A 19,491-nucleotide genomic window follows, 5' to 3' on the forward strand; every position below is an offset into this window, starting at 1 on the left:
TGAGAATTGTGAAAATGGGACACAGAGAGACATAAAGTGAGCAAATACTGTTATAAAAATGTCCCTGATAGACTTAGTCATGCAGGATTATCATAAATCTTCAATTTGGTTAAAAATATAATAACAACACTTCAGTACTTGTGAAGTGAAATAAAGTGAAACACAATAAAATGAGGTATGCCTGTGTAGCTTCCAACTATGCCTCTATGATTCTTTCGTTTATAGATCCATTACATAAGCACTACGCTGCCAAGAAGTGGGTTGCAGAGGACAGGTTATTCTGTCCATCCAGTTGAGAGTTCCTTCTATGGCAGCTGCTTTCTGGTAGTCATCTACACAGGATATAAAGACCTCAAGACTATTTGTGCCTGTTTATGTCAGTCTGTTCACTTACTTCTTCCAAAAGCTTCTTTTTCTTTTTTCATTTCATTGTTTTTCTTCAGGCTCCTGGACAAGTAGCAGAGGTATTCATTATTTTCCACAAGTATGTATCTGTATCTATGACTGTTTCTCCCTTCAGATGAAGTGGATGTTCAAGTGTACTGCTCACAAATTTAGCCACTAGAAGAATGTTCCTTCACACCATTTTTAAAAATAACCCTTTAACGGGATTATAATGTATCGACAGATCAATTCCTGCTAGTATCGTTATATCATGCATAATTACTTGATGTCCCATAATCAGGTATATAGCATAGTAGCTGCAGCTTAATATATTAATTTAATGAACATTTTTAGCTAAACGACATACCACTAAATAACTCGTTATTAAAAGATGAAGTCACAGGGGAAATATTAAAAATGTATCAAACTGTATATAAAGAAAAATATAGTATATCAAAATTTGCATATATCACAAGTAGGATTGAGAGGAAAATTTATAGTATTAAATACACAAATTATAAAAGAGGAAATATTCTAAGCTTTTATCTCAAAAACATAGAGAATAAGAGCAAAATACACCTAAGCCAAGTAGCAGGAGAAAAATAATAAGAGCATTAATCAATGAATTTGAAAACAATAACATAGAGAATAAACACTAAAATAAAGATCTGGCTCATTGAAAAAGATGAAAAAAATTGGCAAACGTCTAGTAAGACTGAGCAAAAGAGAGAAAGAAAATTTGACAACTTAGGTGAAATGGAACCTTTCTTGAAAACCAGAATTTAACTACAAATCACTTAATATGAAATAGATCATTTGTATAGCCCAAAGCTATTAAGTAAATTTAATTCCTGTAACTACCCATCTTCGTTCCCACAAAGCCCCAGCTCACAATCTATTCCTCAAGCTCTACACTTTAGGGATTCTGGGTTGAAGCAACTTGTACTAGGAATATCTCACAAATGCAGATATTGGAGTTTGATTTTAGTATTGTATTGCTCACCTGTCTTTTGGTAAGTGAGATGATAGTAACTCCTTTTTTGTTTGTTTGTTTTTTATTATTTAAAAAAATTTTTTTTAACATTTATTCATTATTGAGAGATAGAGACTGAGCATGAGCAGGGGAGGGGCAGAGAGAGGGGGAGACACAGAATCCGAAGCAGGTTCCAGGCTCCCAGCTGTCAGCACAGAGCCCCATGCGGGGCTAGAACTCACAAACCTTGAGATCATGACCTGGGCCGAAGTCGGACGCCCAACCGACTGAACCACCCAGGCGCCCCTGTTTGTTTGGTTTTTAAACTTTTTTTTAAGTTTATTTATTTTTGAGAGAGAGAAACAGAGCACAAGCAGGGGAGAGGAAAAGAGAGATATGGAAACACAGAATCCGAAGGAAGCTCGGGGCTCCAAGTTCCAAGCTGTTAGCACAGAGCCCAATGCAGGGCTCAAACTCGATCCACAAGATCATGACCTGAGCCTAAGCCGATGTTTAACCAACTGAGCCACTCGGGCGCTCCAAGATGATAATAACTCTTGGCATGAAATAACACCACAACTACTGAAAATTTGACCCATGGTTAATTTTGATGAATGCAAGTAGTATCTAAAGCTTAAGGAAATCGGATGGGTACATCATTTAATCACTAAGGAGACAATGATAATTATGAAGATTGTGGTTTGAGATATCTGTTTTAATGAAATCAGAGAGCTTGGAACATAAAATTATAAGGTCAATGCAGCTAACATAAGGGATGCTATGGAAACCAGACAACTTTTATGGTTTAAAGGAGATTCCAATACACTGCAGACACATAGCAGATTATGATTAAAGACAGGCCCAGATTATAATCATAAGGCTGTCAGGGCCACCATCGATATTAAATTAGCAGTCTCCAAAGATCTTTGATGTCAATGCCAGCATCATAATAGCAAAGTTCATTAGAATGGGAAATTTTGAGTGGATGAGCCCAAGATTATTAAATCTCTGAATTCAATATGGAAACAATGCAAAGACCTCCAGTGTCTAGTAAAATATTGTCATTCTCCTGAAATTCACCACCATATTGCCTGTAGGCCAAAAACCGGAATCTGATTTTAGTATATCTCACGTCAGCTGGAAAGAGGTTCTATAAATGTGTGAAGGAAGAGGACACCTGGAAGATATGAACCAGCGGTACTGAGTGAACATGCAAGATCATGGACCTTGAAGTATTAGAGCAGGAAATACAAAAAATAAAGCTAAATAGAAGATAATTCATTCATATGAGAGTATTTGCCCATGACTCTGGATTTCAAATGTCAGCATAGGGGCACCTGGATGGGTCGGTTAAGCATCCAACTTCAGTTCAGGTCATGAGCTCGCGTTTCATGAGTTCGAGCCCCGTGTTGGGCTCTGTGCTGACAGCTCAGAGCCTGGAACCTGTTTCAGATTCTGTGTCTCCCTCTGTCTCTGCCCCTCTCCCTCTCAAAAATAAATAAACTAAACTAAATAAAATAAATACCTATAGCTGGACTTAATTTTAATGAATGGCTCTTTGAAGCCTGAGCCTGAAAACAGCCTGTAGCAAATGAGGGAGAGACGCTGTATATATTTTTTTAACATAGTATTGAAAGACTCAGAAGATTTAAGGAGTTGCGAAAGTTAAAATGGATTTACCTGTAATGTCTAAGAATGACAAATCTTTCTATTTTTATAAAGTGGGCCTAGAAGAAACTTCTAAATTATTATTAAAGTGGTAAGGAATGCTTAAATAAGGGTGACATCTGAACTCTGAGAAGTTCAGTGATGGCTGTCCTCTGTAGTCCAGAGGCTGTGAGAGATCTGCTGGGGAATCAGGGTACCTAATGGGTGATGGGATTCCAGAGTGGCACAGCACAGGTAGAAGAACTTACCTGTGAGAAGCACAGGAAGCATAATCATGGTTGTAGGCAATAATGCTTTTTTCTATAGGAGAGTAAATCACGATGTCCCTAGGAGTTTGACAGATGGGCACCTGACAAGGATAGCCTGTTTTTTTTTTATAATAAATGACTGGATGCTGACAAGCAGAAAGTTGATAGTCCTGCAATAGAAATCATAAAACTCTTGGAGTACATGAAATGTTAAAAGTGCTATGTAATTTGGTGATCATGACTAGTATCATCCTTGGAAGAATTTTCTAGAATAAAGAATGGCAGTATTACATACAATAAGGTGAATTGTTTATAGCCATAACGTATGCTAAAACTTTTCCCAAATTATTTCTTTTTTAATGGCTAAATTTAAGTCGTCTCTAATTTATTGAAAGGTCCAAATGAAATCATCTTGGAAGTGCTTTAAAATGCATTAAGAACAATGAATTTAATGAAAATTATTACCATCTAATATATTTTGAATACTTTGTGAACAAATGCAGCCCATCCATTTCTGTGGCCAGGGAACCACAGATGTAGCAGTGACAAGTTCGTTTACTCTGGTACCCAATGTAGTTCAGGTTTCACTCTCCAAGGAAAAACCAACACATTTGATTGTTAGCCATGAGTCAGCTAACCAGAAAAGTAAATCTGCTTTATAAAATATGATGTTCTTCAAGTCAAATCTTTAGGACATAGGATTATCCCTGTGCCCTGGATTATCTCTGCTATCACCGTACTCCATTAGCAATGGGAAGACAGCGTTGACTGAAATCGCATCTTGCCCTAGACAGTATTTTCATCACATTTTTAAGGGCCTTCACAAAGTTATCTTTAGGAATTGGCAGGAATGTTTATTTACACTCAAACATGAAGCTATATTGAATAATTAAGTATCTAACTATCCATTGCTGGCAGAAACATTGAATCTGTCTATACACAAATGAATAAGGAAATACATCAGTAATGGGAAAGAGCAGCTGCAGAAGTTTACTAAAGGTGTGCCTACACTTGCTTTGGTGTTCTAGTTTGTATCTATGGACATGGAAATGTTAATCTATTCATGACCACATCCCAGTAGAAATAATTAACCTCTAACAAGCATAGTAAACATATGGAGTCTTTTATTTATTATTTGCTTTGTCTCAGATACAATTTATAAAAGTTTGATCATTTCAAGTAGTTGAAGTTAGTATCTGTGAGATAATAGAATATATATATATATATACATATATATATATATATATACACACACACATATCTCCCCAGTTCCTGGCACAGAGCTTATAAAACTCTTGTTATTTCCTAAGTGATAAGAACATTATGAATATCTGTTGTTCTAATATTTATGTTTGACCCAATTCCTGACATGAGGCTTCTGAAACCCTTGTAAATTCCTAACAGCATTAGGAGCAACTTTTGTTCTATTGATGTGACTCTTGGTGGGCTTGTGGATGGAGACTGGTCATTAGAAAGACCAAGTCATGGTTAGAAATGAGAACTTTGAATTCTCAGTCATGTTTTCCATCTTCCAGAGAGGGGACAGAGGCAGAAAATGGAGGTAATAGTTGATTATGCCTACATGAGGAAGCCTTCATAAAATTACAATAGTAGGAGGTCTGGAATGCTTCCAGCTTGGCCAACACATCCACACTGGGAGGGTGATGTACCCCAGCTCCATGGGGACAGAAACTCTTGCACGAAGGATTCTTACAGAACCCTATTTATCTCTTCATCTGGCTGTTCATCTGTATCCTTTATCATATCTTTTAATAAATTGATAAACATTAAGCAAGTGCTTTCTGAAGTTCTCTGAGCTTCTCTGGCAGATTCACCAAACCTGAATAGGAGATGGTTGGAGGCTCTGATCTGTAACTATTTGTCAGAACTATGAGTGGTAACTGACATCTGAAATGGAGGTAGGGGGCAGTCTTGGGCACTGAGCCCTTACTTGTGAGATCTGATGCTTCTCCAGGTAGATAGTGTCAGAATTTAAAACTGTAGAACACCCACCTGTGTCGAAGACTTGCTTGTTGTGGGGGGAACAACACACACACACACAGTGACCAGAAGTGTCAGAAGTGTTCCGTGGGAGTGGTAAAGGAGATTCTCAGGGAAGAAAAGCATAGTAGGGAAGAACTGTGTTTTTCTTTACATAGGAAGGAAAAATCTAAGTTTTTCCTTCACAGTTTCCCAATAGGAAATAGAAATCTTCTATCACTGGAATGCATGAAATTATCACATTAAAAATGATCAGAATACTATAAAATATTCTGGTTAGAAAAACTCTAGCCAAAGAAATATCAACAGCAATAGAATTTTATGCAATTAAGTATACAACTACATGAAATTATACTAATAAAAATAATCTATCAATTATGTACTAAGAGAGTGATCTTAACTAGCTACAGCTTCTCCTCAATTAATTTTACAAATTGAAGGAAAATCAATACTTTTCTGGGAAATCCCTTTGTTACTATCCACTGTATCACCAGGTACAAGGATTGCTACATCATGCAAAAATCCTCGTAGCTAATCCATCACTTGCTCAGCTGTAGCCTGAGGAAAGATGTAACAATGATGTCATGGGCTTTAGAAGCCTTCTCCAAGAATTGGTAGCATCCCAAGAAATACAGGTATACAGTCTCATTTGGAACAAGAAGAAAATTAATTCCACCCACACAACATGTTCTCAGACACTTGGCCTTTGTGTTGGCAAGAAGAAAAAAAAATCAAGCATTTGTATTTTGTAATTGGCCCAACTTTAATGGGAGGCATTCACCAGCAGAGCAGGATAACATGACAGGATTTTGGTAAATGGCATGTTATTTCATAAAGAGTTCTGCTCAAGGTAATTTATAAGAAAGAGGAAGGCTTACCTAAAGCTATCACTCAGGATTATATCAAGTCAAATCAATTTCATAGTTCCTGTAAATTTTATTGATGTCTTTACAGCTTTTGTGTTTCATTGAGTTGAAATAACAAAAACATCACTGAGATGTCTCCATTTTAACTCCATTTTAAACTCAATTTTTATCCTCTTAATTTCTTTCTTAAAGGAAAAGGTGTGCTTCCATTTCAGGCTCTCTGAATATAGCAATAGAAACTATTGTACTAAAGAGTATTCTGACAACTTTTATAATTTAACTGGAGTGTGGGTAGAAAGCCAAGGGACTTGTTCTTCCTGTGTGAATGTAAAGATGATTACAGTATTTGGTGCTTGTGTTTAGGATGGTGAGTGAAGCAGAAAGAGGCCTTTATATGCTGTCTGTGTAGAAGATGTGTTTGGGAAAGTTTTAGCAAATCATATAACAGAGTCTGTCACCAAATTTGTTCTGCTCTAGGCCTTGGGACAAGGATCAGCTTTGCAACTCACAGTTTTCCTTTCATTTCCCCTTACTTATAGCCTCAGTGTATTTTCAGGTAATAATTATATTTCTTACAGCTATAAAATAACATTTTGCTTTGTCACAGCCTACCTCACCAAATAATAGCTGATGAGGGCTTTGACACCGCTATTCTTTTCCTGTAGAATCAAAACTCAGAGAAACAAAGTTTTCATTTCCAAAACTTGATTGTCACTACTCAAAACAAAGACCCATGTTACTTTGTAATGTTAATATTTTTATCTGCTTTTAACATGTGTATCTATATTCTAATTCCCCATGCCCTTCAGTGTTTTCTTAACGATTAATTTTTTAGAATAAATTGTCAAGAATGGAATTATTTGATTAATAGTAGGAACATTTAAACAACTTTTGATATATATATTTTATCATTATTAAAACTAATATTTTAGTTATCAAACACTTAAAATAGAGAAATATGAAAATAAAACCGATACCTAACACACATCAGTGAGATTTTATTTAATAAATTGTAACATTTTGCATGTTTAATTCAGATATCCTTTTTTTCTTTTAAAACAAAATGTTAGAGACCTCAGGTCCATGCTTTCAAACAGTTCATTTTCTGGTCTTCACCTTATGTTCTTTCCTATAGATGGTGTGTATCATTCTCAGGCATGTCTATGTATTTTACTGCATTTGTATGTATGTGTCCATACATAGTACACATTACTGCTTAAAGAGTTTAAATATGCATAAATGGTATCATATTATCATAGTGTCTCTTTTAGCAACTTCACTTTTGTCTTTCTACATAAAATTGCTTTTTTCATTAATTTCTATTGATTTTTGCTCTTATTTTTAATTTTTTATGATCACCTTCTTTAGGTTTACTCTGTTTTCTTTTTCCTATTTTTTTAACCTTTATTTATTTTGAGAGAGAGAGAGAAAGACTGCTAGTGAACAGGGGAGGGACAGAGAGACAGGGAAAGTGAGACTCTCAAGCCGGCCCCACACTCTGTTAGCACAGAGCCTCATGCAGGGCTTCATCTCATGAACTTTGAGGACATGACCCGAGCCAAAATCAAGAGTCTGACACTCACCAACTGAGCCACCCAGTCTTCTCTCTTTTTCCTAATTTCTTGAGTTAAGATTCATCCTCCATATTTATTATTTTCTGATTTAAACATTTAAGACCAAAGGGTTTTATGAATTGTGAAACTGCTGTTTTATCCACATTTAACAAGTTTGGACATATTGCGTTTTCATTGTTAGTTTAGTTCTAAATATGTTTCATTCTCTATGAAAACTTCTTATTTGGTCTGTTTTTTTGATTTGGAAGATTTTACATGATTATCTTTATTCCAAATATCTTGAGGAGTGGATGTTAGCTTTCAGTTGTTGATTCCCTACTTTTAAACTTATGTGACTTTGGGTTATTTCTATGTGATTCAGATTCTTTGATATTTTTTATGACATGTAATCTAGTACTTGATTAATTTTTATATGTCTCTTGTATGCAGTAGTCAGTAGTACTTTGAAAGAAAATATTTCTAGCCTTTACCAGTTGGCATGAAGTTTAGATTGGACTGTATTACCATGTTCTTATAATAACCATGACTCAATGTTCAGTTGCATGCACTATTATGTAGAACTGGTATGAAATACATTTTTGTTTCATTAACCGATTAAGATTTTGGTTCTTTGTGTTACTATAGGATTATAAGTCAATTCTGATATTGTGGATATGGGGTGATATTGGTATAGTCCTAGAAGTGAAAAAGGTGACAATCAATGTTATACATTAACAAAACACTTAATAAAACTATCAGCTGCTATAACTTGCATGTTATTCATATATTCAATGAATGTGTAGCACTAGGAGAAGTAGTTGAAAATTTAAGCTCTATTGGTATGTATTGATTGGTATTAGCCAGCCATTATGAAATAGACCCAAGGAGTGTATATTTAAAAAGTATTTTATTTTCTTTGTCCTTTGGTACAAGGTTCTATACTAGTCCATCACATCAACTTGTTAGTTGTGCTGTCATTGAAAGTTTCTATATCCTTACTAAATTTTGTCTACTTTTTAAGCTTATTTATTTATTTTAAGAGAGAGAGAGAACATGCAAGAGAGTAGGGAAAGGACAGTGTCAACAAACACTGAGACGCAACTGAGGCTCAACAAACACTGAGATCACCATCCTGAGGGTAGGGGAATGTAAGAAAGAAAAGAAGAGAAGCCAGTTTGGGAACAGGAGGGTCCCCTGGGCTGATGGCCCAAGTGATGGCTTTATTGTTGCTGTACACAATCTTTTATATCAAGACTCTTATGGGTCAGGTCATTCTAAGAATAAACAGGTTTCACATGATCGCTGCCAACCAAAACATTTAGTTCTGTGTACATTGTGAACTTTCTAAACGGGTCACAGCAAGGTCCTGTTGATAGATTGCTAGCAAAACACAGTTCCCATGTTTGTTTCTATTTGACCTGGGGTAGAAAGGGGGGTAACATTACTGCCAACACCCACAGACCACAGGCTTCAGGAATTAGATTTCTCAGCCTTGACAAGGCTTTCATATGCCTTTGCAAGTGGGGGAATGGGAGGGGGAACCATCGGGTTGGCTGAGTCAACAGGGAGCCGTTGCTCAACCCGGTCTCGGCCTGGCACCGGGGTCCGGCCTCCCACAGACAGAGACAAAGGGAGAGAGAGAATCCTGAGCATGCTCCTCACTGTCAGTGCAGAGCCTGATGTGGGTCTCAATCTCACAAACCGTGAGATTATGACCTGAGCCAAAACCAAAAGTCGGACACTCACCCAACTGAGCCACCCAGGTGCCCCTAATTTCTGTCTACTTTTTAGATGATTATTTTAAAATCTCTCACTGTGTGAATAAGTAAATATTTCTTGAACAGAATCTAAAATGTATTAAGAAAAAAACATACATGACAAATTGGGTGTTAGTGATGTTACAAACTTCTGTTGATCAGAAGACACCATCGAAAGAATAAAAAAGCAAGCCAAAGAGTGGGAGAAAAATCTCTGCAATACAAATGACACATCATTCAAATCTGAAACACACAAAAATTGTTGCAAATCAATCAGAAAAATAATAATTCAAACCCAGAGAAAAACATGTATAAAAGACTTAGAGATGTTTTACAAAAAAGACATCCAAATAGCCGATGAACAAAGACATCCAAATAAACAAAAAGCCAAATAAAAGCCTTTTCACATTTAAAAAATGTGAAAGGTATTAGTCATTAGGAAAATGCAAATCAAAATCATAAGATATTACTCCCAAAGTGGTTAAAATAGGGAAAAAAATACTGCCATGCACTGTTGCAGGGAGCATAAATTTATACAACCTCTTGCAGGATAAGTTAAAGTCCAGATAATGATGCCCTGTGACCTGGCTGTCCCAGTCTCACAATAAGATCTTTGAGGATTCCTGCTTTAGGTAAAAGGAAACTCTCCCAATGTGGTAAGGTAGGCGAATCACAGGGTTTATCTCTTTTGCTTCCTCTCTCTCAGGAATAACTGTTCTGTACTACCTACTGTCCAATATCTTAAATCTTTGTTTCAAATATTTAACTGGCTTTTAGTTGCTTATTGGCAGGAAGTTAAATTGGTCCATATTAATCATCCATCTTTGCTAAAAGCTTATGTGTGTAACTTTTTGTGGGCTAACTGCTGTGACTGTTCCATCTTCCTGCTGGGTCACAGCACATGTAGCTGCTGTTACCCTAATGGCACTCTGGTGGGATGACATGTGTCTCAGTTCTAGGAATTTTTGCCAATAATTTAAAGCTGCTAATTCATACATAATTGGTTTGTTATTTTGGTATTTGAATTTGCCTTTGCTTTTTCCGGGAGGTCGTCAAGAAACTGAAAGTTTTCCTTCCACATATTTGATGAAAAATATATCTCATTGTAAAGCACATGTTTATATTTCTCCCAAAAGGAGACGTAAATTTCTAACTGATAATTGAGTTTTAGTTTGGGGGTTTTCAATGACACCACATATCTGAACTTGCTTTCCTTATGTTTTTATGTGTTGATGACATTAGAAAATGCTATTTTTGTGTATTATTAAATTTTATGATAAAACTATAGAAAGTGCTTTGGATTGCTTATTAAAGTGCTATAAAACTAAAGCTGTTTCTTAATTTTTTTATGAATATGAATAAGCTAATAAAATGTGCGATGCCAAAATGTAAAATAATGGTAGTTTAATTTTTTAATCAGGTTTTTTTTCCTTCTTATTTTATTCAGGAGAGAACCAAATGGTGTAATTCTTTTGATATTTTGTTGCTGTCATTCTTCATGTAGAAGCAGTATATATATAATCAGGGTATCATTGAACAGCCCTTGTAATCAAAAGTGACTCAGATAGAAACTTACTAAAGACACTGCATTGTTTTTCTTTTTAATTTTACCCCTTTGTTTACCAAGACCCTGATGGCAAAATAATTGAGTAGCTGAAGTTGATTTGGGGTGCACTCCTATTGATTCAACTCTTTCTTCATTTAACCCCTGGGGTAGCATGCACTCCATGTGCCTCTCCAGGATTCCCAATTGGTGTACCCAGGGCCACATAAGTAGATATAAGTAGACATTGTTCCTTTGTACTTTCACTTGTCTTGTCCTCTACAATGTGGAATATATGGAATCTCATAAGCATAGCTAAGTTTCAGGTTAGCTGTCACTAATGTTTTAATACAGGGTAAGCAATTTTCTCGGTAAATGGCCAGATAGTGAATATTTTCAGTTTTGAGGCCATACTGTCTCTGTTGCACCTACTCAACGCTGTCCTTGTGACACAAAAGCAGCCATAGACAATTTGTAAATGAACAGGCATGGCTATGTTCCATTAAAACTTTATGTACAAAAAAGGCAATGAACCAGAGTTGGCTAATGGACCATAATTTGCCAAACACGTTTAATAGATCATGCTTCCAAAAGTGGTATGTTGGGATTTTAACACAGACCTCTGGGCCACACTATAATTCAAATTTTAAAAGGTGAGGCTTTAATGTGACATTAATAGAACTATAGGTCATATTCTTAAGCCATTTAGCATCCAGGACAAAACATTGTCAGCTGGTTATTGTGGTAGTTGAGAAATGTTAAAAAATAACAGAAAGTGTGTAATGGTAGGATACAAGGGTTTGGTAAATTATTTAGCCTCCCATTTAAAAGAAGCCTCGTTGTTTTGCAAAATGATGTCCTAATATAGACTCTTAGTGTCCATGTTGACTGAGTGGAAAAATGATCCACATTTTTTTCTAAAAATTTTTCTAAATTTTTTTCTATTTTCTAAAAATATTTTCTAAAACTGTAGGATTGCATTTTTTTTAAATTCCAGCTTGAATAGATTTTTTTTCCTTTGGAAGTTGTCAGAAATGCCATGAGTTTTCAAATAAGACTAAAACTCTTTTACTAAAAAGTTGTATTATGGATTTGAAGACTACATTCAAAGGACAGATACATGGTTTCAGGTGAATTTGGGGGAAAAAATCAATCAAGCACCGTTTGCTGGTATACTGTCACTTTCATTCAAGTCTCTTTGTGTATGTAGCTTTGCAGTAAAGTATTCCAACTGAGATATATTTGGCCATTGTAACAACATTCTTTTGACTAAATCCAGGTAACTTAACAAGTTTCTTAAAACTACATACAAGAATTGAAAGTATTATTAAGCCATTTAGAATGTTTTTTAAAAAGCATATTCAAAGATTACAGTGGTCACTCGGCAGGAACATTCCATTTCTTATACCACTAAGAATTCTGTGAGCTTTTATAATACCAGGTAGGTCAGGATCTCAAGTAATTTTTTAAGTCATTTCACAGTAATTCCAAAGTTATACATTTATTCTTGAAATTAATAGCATGTCATAAATCCTGGCTTTCATTTTTGCTTAATAACCCATGCCTTCACTTATTCAACAAATGCATCATGAACCTACTATGTGTTATAACTTAAAAAGTCAAGGATGAACAGATCAGATGTAATCTCTTCACTAAGAAAATTAACATCCAAGTTGGAAGCATGAGACAATAAACAGGTAGAAAAATAGGTGTAATAACCAGAATATGATGAATGCCATGAAGGAAATGAACACATGACATTAGAGAGTGTGACAGTTATTGGACCCAGTACCACCCAATAAATGAGGTGACCAGCAATTCCTCTAAGGAAACGTGCAAAACGTGAAGCAGCGTGTTGAAGTTTATTTTCTAAGGAGTTTTCCAAAGGAATAGGAATTTCCTAAGAAATTAGAACTATTTCATGAAATCAACAACCTATGGGAGAATGAAAAACACTTTCAATATTTAAAACTAGAATAAAATGATTTATGGTTTCCTTTAACTTGGATTCTATAGTTTCTCAGCCCTCTAATCCTATGGACAGTCCCACAATAATCCTTTATTCGTGTATCAACCTGAAGAAGCTTTTAGGTCTCTCAGCCATATGCTGCTCTAAGTGAGGGGCTGAGAATCAAGAGGGCGTTAGACCACACAGCATCTTTCTCCCTGAGCACTCTGGTTTTATTCAGACCAACAACAAATGGTAAGTTCTGTCAATCTGCTATCAAGAGATGGAGCCTAAGCCATTACAGAATTGTTGCTTTTGGAATGTCAGAGTTTCATGTTACTCTTCTGAAATGGAGTCAAGATTCAGGTCTTTCATCTCATTTTTGATTTAACTATACCCCATGCTCATCCATGTGTGGAAAATGGCAGTCACTCTAGAAAGCTTGTTCATACTGTTCCCTTGAATATCTAAACACCTGCAGGGCACTTTCAAATCTAATTACTGCCTTAATTTAACAGCTAAAAACGGGAAACACTGTGAACAAGTCACATTTCTGCGAGGGCGTGGAACACACAATGGCAGATACATCAACCAGGATTGCATTTTTCTACAAGTGACAGACAATCTGGAAAATGATGTCTTAAATTTTTAATCAGTTTATTTTCTTCTTGTACATAAGAAGTTGGTATTTCACTGTCGTCCTCATGGAACCATTAAAATCCAGCTTCCCTCAAGCCTTCTGTTCAGTCTTCTACAGTAAGTGGCTTTTTTCTCAAGTTTTCACCTCAGTTTTTTTTTTTTTTCTTTTCTTTTTTTCAAAATTTTACACTGGCATTAAACAAAATGTAATCAACATTTGAGAAGACACATTTTCAAAAAAGTAGAATGCCATTGCAGGCTATATAGTCACAAAACTTTCTAAAATCCAATTAACAGTAGGCAACAAAGAGAAAATACATGTACTATTTGTACTTAGAGTTGACATCAGTGTTGTATGAAACTTGACAAAGCATAGTACTGGCTACTGAGGAACCAAAAGGCAGAGCCTTGAAAGCTTGCAGGACTAGAGATGAAAGAGACCAAGTCTTCTTGAGATAGCAGGCATCCCTTAGAAGCTTTCGATGGCAAAGAAGGGAGAGCAAATAGTGGAGTTAACGGGTTCCACTAGGCCTTTTCTTCACATCGTCCCACCGGTAAGGGAGAGGGACACCTCCTAACTGCCAGATGCTGGTGACATTTAGAGTACCCACATGGTCAGCACTGATATCACAGGTGGTGGAGAGCTTCATTAACCAGTTGGCGGGAAAAGAAGTCCAGTCTCCCATCTTAACCTTTTCTGACACTAACCTGGGAGTTAGGGGGTACCTTTTACAACTGCATAGGGTGCAAGTCTAGGTTAACCACATAGCCATTACTGGGTTGAATGGGGTGAGAGCCCCAGGTTTTTTCTGCAGTGTATGGCTGGACTAGAGTAGTTATTGTCTAAGAGTCTTCTGTTTTACTAGACTGCCCTAGCTTGTTCCCTTGGCTTAAAAAAAGCAGACTTTTCTGGTGCTTTTTTTTTTCCTACCATGTACCTGTTGGCCTTTACAGATTGTTATCACCTTCAGTTCCCACTGTGGGATATAAGAGGCAAAAAGAAAATCCAGGGAACACAGCACAATGTCATTCCTCAGGTTGCAAGTTTCTTAGTCAGTCTGCTTTGTTTTCTCTACCTTTTAGCATCTTCTAATGATTGTTTTATACATAATGTTTTATGTATAATTTTCTGTTGTACTTAGAAGAATAGGAAAAACTACATCTACTGTAACCTCTTGGAAACAGAAGTTGGCTACAGTCATGTGCATTTTTATTTCTGGGAAGTAGATTTATTAATGTTGAAAACAATTTTTTAAATTTTTGTTAGGAGTCCCTGTTGTTTAACACACTATATGCAGAAAAGATTCAGACATCCAAAATGTTAGTTTCAATTTTTTTTACTATACTATAATATGTTAGATCTTCCAAAAAAAAACAACAACTTCCCCCCACCCCCCTAAAGCTAATGGCAAGTCCTGGCGATGAGTATTGAGAATATCTGAAACAAATTACTCACATTTTAAATACATGAAGGAATGCCTTTTTAGTATACACTGTTTCTTACAGATAAACTTCTGCTTTACTCTTACGTTGCCTCCCCCCCCCAAAGGAATTCTCTGTCATTAGGTAGAAGATAGAAGTGTTGAGGTCAAGCTCACTGAAGGAAATTTGCCGTCATTCCTTTGCACACTTACTGATTTCAGAATGTTTGGTTGAGGGTCAGAGCATCCCCATTCTAATGCCATGCTTGACCTTTAAAAGGAATGATGTGTATTATTAGTTCTGCAGTGCATTTCCCTCCACATATTAATGTCCCTTGAAATCCAGCGTGCCTTACACTTGTGGTGAGGTGACAATTGTCATCGCCTGCTCACGTGCAGTGTAAGATCAGAATGTCCAGTTTGGGTGTCAGTGGCTTAGAAGAGAATCTCACGGACAATACCATAGCCCTCTTGTATTTCCTGGGAATCAAAAGACTGTGGATGAGGTGGAACATGTGGGGAAGTGGAGGGCTGTGCTTTATCCCCAAATTAAGAAAGCAAGCAGGCTGACTTCCTTCAGTTGTGAAGCCACCTTAGGAGTCATCTCTAAGGACTTTTAGTGCTTCTATAGATTATTTTAAGAAATTCTGTGCCACCGATGCTTTTGATGGAACAGAGGTTGATATTTTGTGAAAATTGTGGGCATTCATGACTCTAGATAGAAAATCTGTGTAGATTCCAAAGATTACCAATTTGAAACTCTAAATATGAAGAAATTTTTAGGAAAATTTTAATTTATTTCACATATATTTTTATGCATGTACAGAAGTAATATGGTATAAAATTCCACAAAAATATATCTTTCAGTAAGTATAAAGTGAAATTTTGTGGTAAGAAAATGTGAAATAGTTCAATTGACAGTATGTTTTTTTTTTTTAACAGATCTTAATAATAGACCATTTCCTTGATAGCATTTTAAAATATATTTATAATCTTCTGTCTTGAGCTTAGAGAATCTTGATTAATTATTTAAGGGGACTTCCCAGAAAACAATAGATGCTTTTGTTTGGAGTCCTCAATTTTTTTTGCATGTGTATATCTATCTATCTATCAATCTATACACACATATACACATATATGTTAATATAACCTATTGTAAGATACATATGTATCTTGTATGTTATTTATACAATATATATTATTTATACATTATATGTTATGTATAATATTATATACCTATGTGTGTGTGTATATATATGTATATATATATATATGTATGTGTATATATATATATATATATACACATACATATATATATATAAAACTAGTTTTCTAGATGTGTGTCATTTCCCTCAACAGCTGCTACAGGTTGTTACTTAAGTTAGAAAGTTTTCAAAGTATACTTTTATTAATCTCTTAGACCAAACTAAGCCTAAATACATGGTAGTTGTTTAATAAACACTCATTGAATGGAATATACACAGTGGCTTCATTTCCACATCGCTCAAGAGAGGCAACCCAGCAATGGTGTTGAGCAGGAGAGGCAGTCGTTGCTGGGGCTGTTACACACACATCATACTATATGTCACTCTTCTGTATTTATCCCTTCATTTTTTTTACAAATGGTATTGATTGTTATTATCTTAACTTAGCATGATTTTCATGTTGGCAAAGTATTCTGAATCATGTCAGAGATTTATTTTCTTCTGGCATTGTCGTTAAGTTCTTGCTTTGTATATTAAACAATAAGAAGTGTATCTAAAGAATTAAGTTGAAGTATTCCCATCCTCAGGTGAACTCTTTTAACAGCATGTCTATTTCCCTTGGGCCCAAATTCCTAGGCAGTGAAACCTGTGCTTTATTCTTGTAGCAGTTATCATAGACTAACTGCTTCATGCATGTGGAACAACAAACTACAAATCTGACAGATTTGTCGGAGAATCAGGAGAGAAGGTGAACACTTAAAAAGAAAACTTTGTTTGCATAAAATGGATGTCTATCAGATGCTGTCCAGCCTCATAATTAAATTTCTCAGGTCCAAAGAAGGTTGGGAGGGACTAGACATGTTTTACACAAGGAAATAGTTACCTCTTTGAAGCACTTTTTAAAAACTCCTTAACTACAAAAAAATCACACAGAAAATACAAAATTATAAGTGATTTACCTTTTGCTACTATACAAAGGTACATTTAGGTCAACAGAAAAAGCGTTGATCTTTTTCTCCCTCAAATCGTAGTTTATTCACCATATAACATATTTGGTTTATTCACAGTGGCTCAGTATGAGATTCAAGTTTTCAGCTATTTTTCCAGAAAACAGGAAATGGAGTAGATTAGATATAAACAAGAAGGAAAAATACACAGTCAGTGAAGCTCTCAACTTTTAAGGCACTGGGTTTTTTCCTTTCTTTCTCTCTCCCTTACTGTCTCTCTTTCTCCCCCTACCCCCGCCTCCCTCCCTCTTCCTGGGTATTTCTATTCTCCACCTTTCATTCAGGACCGCTCATTATTCTTTTTTTAAATGACAAGAGCCATTCCAGCCTTATTAAGTGGAAACTTGACCGAGAGCAATGAAAAGGTCACCTGTAATTCAGGCTACAAGTGATAAAAATTCAGGGGTTAAGATCAACAGACACTGGGAGGAAAATTGAAAAAATAGAGATAAAGATTTATAGACATGAGGCTATTCAAAAAAGACCAAGCACTGCCAGTTGCTGAGAAATCAAATTGATGGCCAGAAAATAAGATCAGATTAAGAAATATGAGGTTGGAAGGGCCTCCTGAGGCACAGGCAAGGGACACTGAAATATATTTTTAGCCGATTATGAAGGGTCTGGGAATGGATAGCTCTAAAATCCTTTTACACTACATCACAATGTGTCACATATTCCTTGAGAAACTCAATTACCAAACATCCCAGACAACATGAGTGCTTCTTGTTGAAGTGAGAAAAACTTTGAAAGTGACATGAAATGCTAAATTGGCTTTCAGGGTTCAGGAAAGTAGTTTATAAGTAGGCATAAACCCTGATTTCCTTCAGCACAAGAAGCTCATATCTACCGACAAGTACCTGTTACTTGTGAAAGGTAACTAAATAGATTAAAAAAAAGTTTCAAGATGGTTCTGAGCCCTTAAAATGCATACAGATGTGCATTTTTATTTATAATTATTTAAGGCCTCTCTTCTTTAGTGTATCTTTCCTCAGCTGTAATTTACCTGGGGGAGGTGCTTAGAGGCTAATCAAAAGTAAACAAGTCCGGGAAACATATATATTGAGAAAGTACATTGTGTATGAAAGGGAGTGGAGAAGAATTTTTTTTAAGAGTTGGAACAAATCAGAATTATTGAAAAAATATTAGAGGGAAGAAACTAATATATCCTAAGAGCAATAATATATCAGAATAAATTAAGGCAATAATTAATTTCAATCCAATTGCTTGAAACTCTCCTTTGCCTTCAAATATCCTCTCTCTCTAGACTTGATTTAGGTACATGACTGTCCATAATTAACAGTGTAATTTGAAATCCCCAAACACCCTTGCATCTAGGCATGGTGTCAAGGCTAAGTTCTGATCAGTGGGACAGAAGCAGAAATAATATGCACATCCTCAAGAATCTGTCTTTAAAGATGATTTGCTCATTCTTCTCTCCTTCTTGTCTTCAACGGCATCATCATCGCTTCCAGACTTCTGCACCTGCCAATCGACCCCTACATCATGTTCTAGCTCCCATGGGGGCTCCAATTGTTTTCTGGCTACATCAGTTATCTTCCTTCCCTAGTCCCTTTGGCTCTCGAGGTGGTACATCTTACCATCTCAAGAGGATCTGGGTACCTCAGTGTTATTTCCTCATTATATCTCTGCTTTAAAAGATCTTAGTTTGAGCCATCCTTTTCCTGCAGAGACCCTGAATGACACAAATAATAGCCATAAGGTTTTTTTTGTAAGGTTTAAATAAGTTAACAAACATGAAATGAGTGGAATTGTGCCTTGTTTATAGTAAACCTTCAATAAATGTTAGTAATTTATCCATGGAAAACATGTAACCAGTAAGCAATACTGCATCCCTCATGAGGATCTTCTGTAGACTAAAGCTGTGTTATCTATGAAGTGTTTTTCAGACTTCCTCACATATAGTAGGCACTCCACGCTATTACTCTTACTGAAGGGCTTAATTGATTATATGTACACAGAGTTAGTTTGTGTGAGCTTTAGCAAGATGATAAATTCAAAGCAGAACAGTGAGGGAAAGAAAGTGTTTGTTTCACCAAGCAAATACATATCAGTTTCTGTAACTAGGCTATAAATGGCAATTAAATCAAGTGGAGTTGGTTTTGCTCCCAGGTGTGTGCCTGAGAACTCGCTGGTGTGGCAAACAGAGAAACGACTAACACTCTGCTCACAAAATGGCAGACTCATTGCATGGGTGGTAGGAATGAGGGATGGCACGCAAGGGAAAGCACAGAGTGACCCTTGATCCAGTTGTAGAAGA

Source organism: Panthera leo, chromosome A2 (assembly GCF_018350215.1).
Source record: "Panthera leo isolate Ple1 chromosome A2, P.leo_Ple1_pat1.1, whole genome shotgun sequence".
NCBI classification, from domain to species: Eukaryota; Metazoa; Chordata; class Mammalia; order Carnivora; family Felidae; genus Panthera; species Panthera leo.